The sequence below is a fragment of the Tupaia chinensis genome, unplaced genomic scaffold, assembly GCF_000334495.1.
Source record: "Tupaia chinensis unplaced genomic scaffold, TupChi_1.0 Scaffold000088_1, whole genome shotgun sequence".
In the NCBI taxonomy this organism is placed as follows: domain Eukaryota; kingdom Metazoa; phylum Chordata; class Mammalia; order Scandentia; family Tupaiidae; genus Tupaia; species Tupaia belangeri.
Window position 1 is genome coordinate 268,098 of NW_006159550.1, and position 9,153 is coordinate 277,250.

The window sequence follows — 9,153 nt, forward strand, 5'->3', positions numbered from 1 at the left end:
ATGTAACCACAAATGCTTCCTCCCAGCTACCACACAGAAGCCACCATTTCTGTGCTACATTCTTAAGATCTTGGATCCTGGTGAAGCAGCCATAGTCTACTGGGGTGTTAGACTTTGGATACCTGACAACAGTGTCCCGGCTCATCGTGATATTGTGGATGTGGAGTGTGGATGACTGATGCTTGCTCTCCAGGGAACTGCTGTCTGCCTCTAAGAGCTGCCAAGAGCTCCACCAAGCACAAAAAGCCTAGTAACTGAGTCTGGCTCCCTGAAGTTAGAGCCAGGAGGTTCCAAAGTAAAAGATTCCAGTGTTCCCAAAGTTTTCCAGAGAGTCAGGTGAAACCATTCTTTCTGTTTTCACTGACAGGTATTTTCTGGAGGGTCTAGAAATGAGTATCTGGGGTACTGGATCAGAGGGCAGTTGTGGGCAGGCACCTACCCATTGGTGGTTAAATCATCTCTCCTCACTGCTAAGATATCATGCTCAGTCAATCCCTTCTCACTTTTTCATGGTTGTTTGTTCACAAGAAGGTCCTTGGATCCTAATGCAAATATCCTCACAGAGTCTCCATTTCTCCAGCTATGTTTTATTTTTTCCCCCTCTTTTTAGAGGAGGATTTTATTTTACTTGGTAATTATTAAATCCTAAAGTGAACACAGATTTAATCTCATGTCAGACTTCTAAACTAAAAGATTTTTTAAAAGTCATATTTGTACAATTTTCTCATCTTTTTTTTTTAGTAACTTTCTGTTAACGCTGTAAAATAATCAGGGTTATCATTATTTATCTCCCTCGGTGAAAAAACTAAGTTTTTACTACCCCTGAAATTTCAGCCTAGGGAGTTCAGTGGTTAGTGTCTGACTACACTAGGGGGACAAAAGGCACCTTTCCAATTAAAGTTAATAGTGGGATAACTTCAGACACACAAAGGGAGAAAAAGGCACTTATGAGTCATGGTGAGTTCAAAAGGAAAGTGTTGAGGTGGAAGCACAAAGCATCATGGGAAGTGCTATTCAAGCTACCATGTCAAAAAGGCTGATTAACAGCAGTTCCAAGTCGGCCTGATCACCAGGGAGTCTTTCTGATAAAATTATTTCCCCTCCAGAGAGAATCCCCCTGAACTGAATAAATGTTTCACTTCTGAATAGGATTCATAAAAAGCAGGGGGATGGTGGTGGCAAGAATAAAGAGCCATATTCATTGAAGGCCCTGAAATGTGTGACCTGGTAATTGTTTATCTGTCTCCGTGTCTTAAATGAAATAGAAATCCATACTTGTTTTAAGTCATCAGAGCCCCAAAATTTCCAGTGACTGTGGATATGTAATTAATAGTGCTATATAAGAAAATGTGTTTACTCATTATTTACATTTCATTTTATTGTTTCTCATTTTTAAAGTTAATATTTTCAGTAGACAGGCTGGTAAATCTCCCTATTCATAAAGCTTCAGACAGCTTATTTTATGTAGTAATTAAACAGTAATTCAAATTTCTTATAATAAATGCTTCTCTTTTAGATTCATTTGTTTTTATACCTGTGTATTGCTTTATCTCTTTTAAACAAGCGTTCATTTTTCTCCTCCACCCAAATCAAGCAAAGAGTGTGACATACATACAGGAAATGATGCAAACCACAGGGAGAGATGTTCAGTGAGAAAGAAAGGAGAGTATAACATGAGAGCACCGTTCTTGGAGGACGATGTGCTATTCCTAAACACCATAAATATGTCATCACTCTAATGGAATGATAATGAGGCATTTGTGACTGCATATTTGTTACCATGGCACTAAACCATGACATCATAAGCACCAGTGACTGACATAATTGTAAGTGGCAGCCGGACAATGAAGAAAGAAATCCCCTCAATATCTAGTTATTGCTAACCACAATAGCTGAGAAAACACTTATGAAGTTAAACGCAGTAAAATTATTTAGGAGAAAATGCAATGATAGTAGATAGCGGCAGGTAAAATCTAGGTCCTTCATGAATCTTAACAATTGTGAAGTTCTTCTATGAAGTGCCATCTTATATAACCAGGAGGGAAGTTGGAGTTGAGGACAAGGAATTGCAGAGCAAGGGAGTGGAGAGGAAGTGGAACACTAATATTTAATTTTTCTAGATTGCTACCCTCTCAGTTTTAGCGCAAGTACACTTGCCGTCTCTTCAGAATATTTACCAACTATTTCTCGGACTCTCAGAGGGAATGTCACGGGACCTACGAACAAATGTGCTTGTGTTCTTCTAGAAACTCCAAAGGGTCTAAAATAGTCTAAAGTAGGAATAAGTATTATGTCACCTTATGCTGTCTTTCTCTGTCCCACCTGTCTCCCTGGTACTCATGCACAGACCTCTCCTCATGTACTCTAGGTAAAAATATCCACTATACATATCAACCAATGTGTAGAGACCCAGACCTGGGCACGTGGGGGTGTTGGGGAGCTGCTGGCCTGGACCCCCCCAAACTCAGTTTTTGCTGAAGCATAACTGCCACTGTGGCTAAGCTCCATTGCTGTTTTGTCATTTCATGCTTCATCATCAAAGCAATTGATTTTTGCCCCGAGTTCCAAATCTATATGTGAAATTGCCATTTAGTTCCCTCTAATTCTATCTCTAGTCTAAGTCCAGTTACTGTCATTCATTCCTGGGGAGCCTATGTTTTCTTCTTGGTCCTCAAATGAAGCAACCACCTATGAACCCATTACTTCCACTGGATGCTGCCTCTACATATTTTGTTAAATAGATTTCTTCTAGGGCAGAACACAAAATAGCCCTCTTGCCTACTGTGACTCCAGTGCTCTCAAAGATTTCTTCATTCTGCTGTGAAGCTCCTAGCTTTCCCAAAGTCAACCTCTTCATTTTTAAAAACCACCTTCCTCAACCTTCATGTTAGGAAAGAATTTGGGGCTTCTGACCTGTAACCAACACGTCCCTCCCCTGAGGGAGGCACACATTCAAGTTCCCAGCCCCCATCCACTACTTCTCAAATCGGTGCACTACGGCATCACTCTGACATGATCATGACTGATCTTAGACTCTTTGCCAGGAACCGTCAAATGTACATTGTATTTTGAAGTTTCTGTCCTGTCTTCAAGTACTTTCTGGACTAAGGATGCTTTTCTATGGACTTTATGGGCTGGCTTAATTCATAGGATCCTTTGAGGATTATGATTTATCTCCTCAGAAAGATACATGTATTCTCGTAATCATATAATATTCAATTTTACCTTACAAGCCCCTGAGTTCTGTTTGATTCCTCAGATTAATCACCCTGGAATTGGGTTCTTTTCAGGATTTAGAGCATAAATGAATTTCTGCTGCTTGCTTACTGGAGTCACCATTCATCCAGAAACATGGTAAGTGATAGGATAGGCCTTCCTTTATGTTCATCGAGTAAACACCAATAGAAGGGATGTCTATGGAGACCAAATTTATGCACTAGATTATCTTAATGATTTTATTATAACAAATAATAATTTGCTTTGCCTAGTTAAGGTCTTTGGTAACAATGAGTAAATTAAAAATGTGGCTAAATTTTCTTAATTCAAATTTTGAACACATAATAATAAATGGGAGCCAGGTTCCAGTTGCGTTTCCATATGCTAATAAGTGTAGACCAGGCTTCAGGCTCAATCTGAATACTAGGGCATCTGCTTCAGTTATGAATTCGCTAGTCACTGTTTCTTACTTGGGTACTTCAGTATCTCTTTTTGACTTGGAACCTGAAGCTAGCTAGCCTTCTTGTTACATTCGCCAATGAACATTTGTACTCAGTGAAGTCAACGCTAGTGTGGATTGATCTCTTGCTGTGAGCCCCACTGGGCTTGGTTTGTGAATTCTTGCCTGAGCAATGAAGTGCCCTCAACCAGAGTGGATTGAGGGAAAGTGCAACTGAATATTCTCTCTTTCTGAGTCATTTCTGGCAATGAAGTCTAAGAATTTATTCAATGTCCGTATTCCAGAGAGCAATTCAAAATAAATCTATTACCTCTAAGTGATGATGTTTATTGATTAGTGTGAGAAAGACTCTGAATCTTATATTAAGTTTAAATTTTCCACAGAAGTGTGTATATTATTAGAAAATTTATTCTGCTGCATCTCTGGGCCCTAATACATTAAAAAGTCAGTGACCTAGTCATTGAATTCATCTGCTCGCTGAGGCCTCAGCTGAGGGTTGGCTTCCAGCCAAGATTTTTGAGGAGTTTCTTACTGTTTTTCCTGCTCCCCATGGCTGGTAGACTAGGTTTCATGGAATCATGGTGTATTGGGTGGATTCTTTCAACAATGTTGTCTGACCCCTCATCTTACAGCTGAGAAAATAGAGACTCATTGGAGTTAAATAACTTATGTAAGTTTGTACAGCTTACTGGTGGCTAAGTCCAGGCTCAAATTTATATTTCTGATTACAAGTTCATTACTTTGTTCTGACTAACTCACTCTCTCAGCTTCTCTCTTCTATTCCCTTCCTCAGATGTTCATCACCACCTCCCCTCCACCCCCATCCTACTCATGCAAACAGATCAAAATCTGGCTTTTCTTTCAGTGTATTTTTTTCTAACATGAATAGAGTATTCATGAAAAAGAATAACCCATATCTTCACAGCAAAAAAAATTCTCTGACATTCTAAATTTACATTTCTATTTGGAATTTTCATTGTTACTTTCTATTTATGCAGAATGGTAACTCTAAGGAGCTATATTAAAAATATTTCAATAACAAGCAAATAAAAAATTAAAAGCTGCAATTTTTAAAATTTTTGTAAGCACTAAAAAAAAAAAAAAAAAACTATATGCAGAATCCTGTGAGTAATTACATAGTGTCTGCAAGACTGAGTGTTAGATGACCAAAGTCACCAAAAAAATGCTTTCACAGGCTGCCAAAGCCAGCGGGCACCAGAGGGCATGTGTGGCTTCTCCCTTGGAAAATATGTTTCAAACAGTGATGAAAATGTAAACCACAGAAGCCACTTGGTTTCTAAGAGAACAAGTTTTGAGGAACCATGTTAAGAAGTAAAGCCTCAATTTTTTATTTCACAATGGAACTTCTCAAAGAAGTTTTTTAAATTATAAAAATTACTGAGGGTAGCATGAGTAAAGAAGGCTTTGAAAAAAGAAAAGTAAAACCTCATTTAATCATGAAAGGCTTTATTGCCCAACAAACAGAACTGGTGTGTAAGCGATCTTCCTACTTACTTCTTACCTCACAACTCCTTTTCACAAACCCTCAAGACTCCACCACATCTTTCTAGGTCAAAGTTCAGTGAAAAGTTTATTTCTAGAGTTCAAGCTCCAGAACTCTATTAAAAGTGCAATTCTTGTGGGAAAGAAAACACTAGGTTGTACACTAGTATTAACTAATTTTATTTTATTTATTTTATTTTTAGAAAGATTTTTGTTATTGGGTGCATGTGCTTGCCAGAGAGACAGAAAGGGAGAAATCACTCCCTACCCAGGGGGGATGGCCATGCCACAATCTCTTCTCCATTCTCCTCTTAGGATTCTGGGCACGCATGCATACACACCTGGCCAGAGTTTGAAGCCACCGGGTCCAGGACTTGAACTGTGGTTGACTATGTGAGAGTTCAGTAAGACAACCGTTATGCCATCTGCTGCTCTGTTTAACTAATTTTAAATTTTCCTTGAGCATAAGTTCTGCTAAGAAATCAGCCAGAGAGCTATTGGATACAAGAGTCAAAGGAAAAAGTTATAGAAGAGAGTCTGGAGACCGGAAACATTGTCCCCTTCTCACCGTGACTATAGGACTAATGCTGCCAGCACACCACAGCCCTTCCTGCTGTAGGGCAGAGCAGGACTCCAGCCAGAGTCAGAGCTCTCCAGACTCTTCACTGAGTAGCCCTGCGCAAGTGGCTTAGCTTCTCTTGGCCTTAGTTTTCTTCTTTTAAAGTGAAGTGTATAACCTGTCTCCTATCTAAGAACATTTTTAGGAATCACGAATGTGCTAATAATGTAAGTTGAATTGTGAAGTTAAATTATCGCGAGGATAAACGTACATGTAATTTTCTTATTTATACTTTATAATTAAAATTTATTATTTTGAAAGGTTAAACTAAACAGAACCAAACACAAATGGTTTGGACGCATTCCATTTAAGCAACCCATTATGAATGCTTTATTTCTGTTACCTAAGCAAATATTGAATAATTAAAAATGATTTAAAATCAATGACTTTCCAATTTTGTTATGTAAATGCAATATAATGGGGAAATCTGAAGGCATCCAGAACTGTGAAATGGGACACATGAAAGACAAAATAATTTCTTTAAAATGGTCACAACTAAGTACAGTTAGAGTGTCATGTGTTTGTTCACATTAACTTGATTACTACCAAATTTCAAAATAAATCACTCAGATATCTAATATATGCATTTCATAGAACTTGTTCAAGGCTCAGTTCTTCCTACAAAGGAAAAAAAAACATAAAAAATGGGGAAGGAGGGAGCTCAGGCACAAAAATGGAAAGTAATCTGTTGACAAATATGTACATGGTACAATTTTCTACTTGGTTGACATGCACCTCATTCACGCTGGGCAAAACCATTGTCACAAGCTGTAACAATGTGCAATGATTAAGTAAAATTTAGAAGGGAAAAATAAGCAAATATACACAGGAAAAATAAGAAAAGAAAACCTTGAATGAAAAGTGTCTGCTCAACTTTTTAGGGGACAGAAACTAAACTGCCCCCTGTACAAACTTGTAACATTCCCAAAGCTTGCAATGTATTCCTCTAAAAGCAGTATGGGTGTGATGAACAGGGTCCGAGGGCAAATGGGGTTGTGGTCTATGTCTAGGTGTATAATTCCATCGGTGGGAGACAGCTGATAAGTGGGATGGTAGGGACCCAAAGGGATTAGGGTGAGTGATTGAAAGAGATGGTGTCTGGGTATTTAGCAGTATATACTAGTGAGTGTGCACAGACAGCCCCGATTCTGCCTCATATCCATGTTTCTAACCCTGATCTTTGTCAGTTCCGATTTCCCAGGGGTGACCTTTGTGAACCACAATAAATTGCGAATCTGGAGTCTCTTCAGAATTTACTTTTTAAAGTTATTAATGTATCTCTTTAAAGAGAGACTGAGACTGAGATCGAGGCAGCCACCTCCAACAGGGTCTTCAGGACATGATTCACTCCCAGACTTAACCAGCCAGTATCACAGGTGCATGCACATGTGCCTGGTGTACACAGGGAGACCTCAAGATTCAAACCTGGCACGTTTTCATGTGGTACAGCATCATGGAGCATTGCATGGCTGTTGTGCCTCTGCAGCTGGCCTGCTGAGCATTTTCAAATCTACCACAGGGACTCCTAGAAAATTTTACGTTGACTCACAAGTTTTTTGAAGGGTGAAAACTCATTCCCAAGGTGAATGCAATCTGGTATACTTTATCAACTTTCCAACTTCTTGTGGTTGGTTAAGGTCTTACTTAGTCAGTTCTTGTTTTTTTTTCTGGCTAGAATCCCAAGTCAGTACTAGGTAGCATTCAGTATAATTACACCCTCCCGTGAAATAATTCTTGTTTTGTTTCCTGTCACTTTTTGTACGTGGACTGTGAGTTACATTTAAAATTGAGTTGGGAAAAATCTGTAGCCCCTTTCTGCTTTGCTGTGGATTTCTCCTATGAAATGTTCTTAAGCGTGCCTCAGCTTCAGTGGTAAAGATGGAAGCAGCTAAGATGTTCGGAGTGTGTGGACTTTAAACACTGAAACATGTCCCATCAATCCTAGAGAGGGGGAAGACTTCCCTGCTCCTTTGGAAAATCACTCTGTATTATTTAAGTTACCTAAATGTATGTCATGCCCATGACAAGAGAAAGTATCTGTAAACTCAGCAGCATGTGTGAACTAGAGGGAATGTTAGAACTTACCTGATCCAGCTTCTCAGATTGGAAATGGAGGTTTGGACAAGGGTTTGACCAATCATTTTTTTAAAAATGCTGTGTTACAGGTAAAGGACCCACGTTTCCAGTTGGTGGTCCTGTCATCCTATTAAATCACTCTACATTGAAAAGGCGATGGAGAGACTGTGGTGGATTCATCCATTGCTTTATGTTGACCCAAGAATTATTTAACATTCAACTCTTCCTCAGTGTAGCAAACGCTGTTGGCAGCTCCCCATATTTCTGCAGCCCTCTCAGTTTCCCTGCACTCTGTGCTCCTGGCTTTCCCTTGGCAACGTCTATGATACTTCCAAGAGTGGCCTACAGTCAATCATGGATTAAACACTCTTTAGAGTAAGAAGACTCTGAGGTGAGTTCTACACCATCTCCCAGGTGTTCCCAGGGGGTTGGACTCCAAGTGTTTACAGCAGTGACTTGCTCGTTAATGCACATTTTTGAAACTTTCTTCTTTTTGGTATCTCACTCCCATACTTTCTGTGGTAGGCAGATGGGCGCCCAAAGACTCCCAAAGATCTCCATACCCTAATTGCTGGAGCTTGTGAATGTTGCATTATACAGTAAAAGGGACTTCACACATGTGATTAAGGATATGGAACTTGACTTGGGAATGCTATCCTGTTTTCTAGGTAGGCTCAATCCAATGGCATGGGTCTCTAAAAGCTGAGAGCGTTTTTCAGTTGTGGTGTCCCGACCCACGGGACAGTTGAACAGGTACCCTGGGGGAGTGAGAGATGGGAGAAACACACACACACACACACACAATACGAGGTGCTGATCCAGTCATCTTCTTCCGTCTACTTCCGTTTATTCAGGAAAAATGGCGAGTTATATACAGCTGGTGGGCACCAATTGGCTGCCCGAAATGCAAATGAGATAGAACAGCATAAACCAATCATTGATGTGGGTGGATCTCTCCTGTTGCCTAGAAACCCAACCACTTCCAGGGAGAATGGTTGGTCGTGTGATTTCTGAGAAAGGGTTTGCTCAGTGAGGAAGTGAAGCCTAATGGTTTCCAAGATGGTGGATAGCTCAAGATGGCTTCCCTATGCAGTGCTCCCCACAGTGGTGAAATAGAAACATTGTATCTCTCTGAGTGCTTACATTCAAATCCTTGGGTCAGGATCTGTTTGTTGAGCAATCCACTTTGCAAGGAGATATATAGAGTCCCCTACTGCTACCTTTTCTTGATATGTCTTAGTTACACAATCAGGAATTAGACTTTAGTGTTTCTTTTTTT

At 39.7% G+C, this 9,153-nt stretch overlaps 1 long non-coding RNA gene across 1 annotated transcript; it reads left to right on the plus strand.

The window, feature by feature from the left end:
- The first annotated feature begins 1,798 nt into the window (after positions 1–1,798).
- On the plus strand, positions 1,799–8,141 carry LOC102474315 (uncharacterized). The gene is made up of 3 exons (XR_333750.1): positions 1,799–1,826; positions 3,291–3,354; positions 7,964–8,141. It is a non-coding gene; the product is annotated as an uncharacterized LOC102474315 (long non-coding RNA).
- Positions 8,142–9,153: the final 1,012 nt, after the last annotated feature.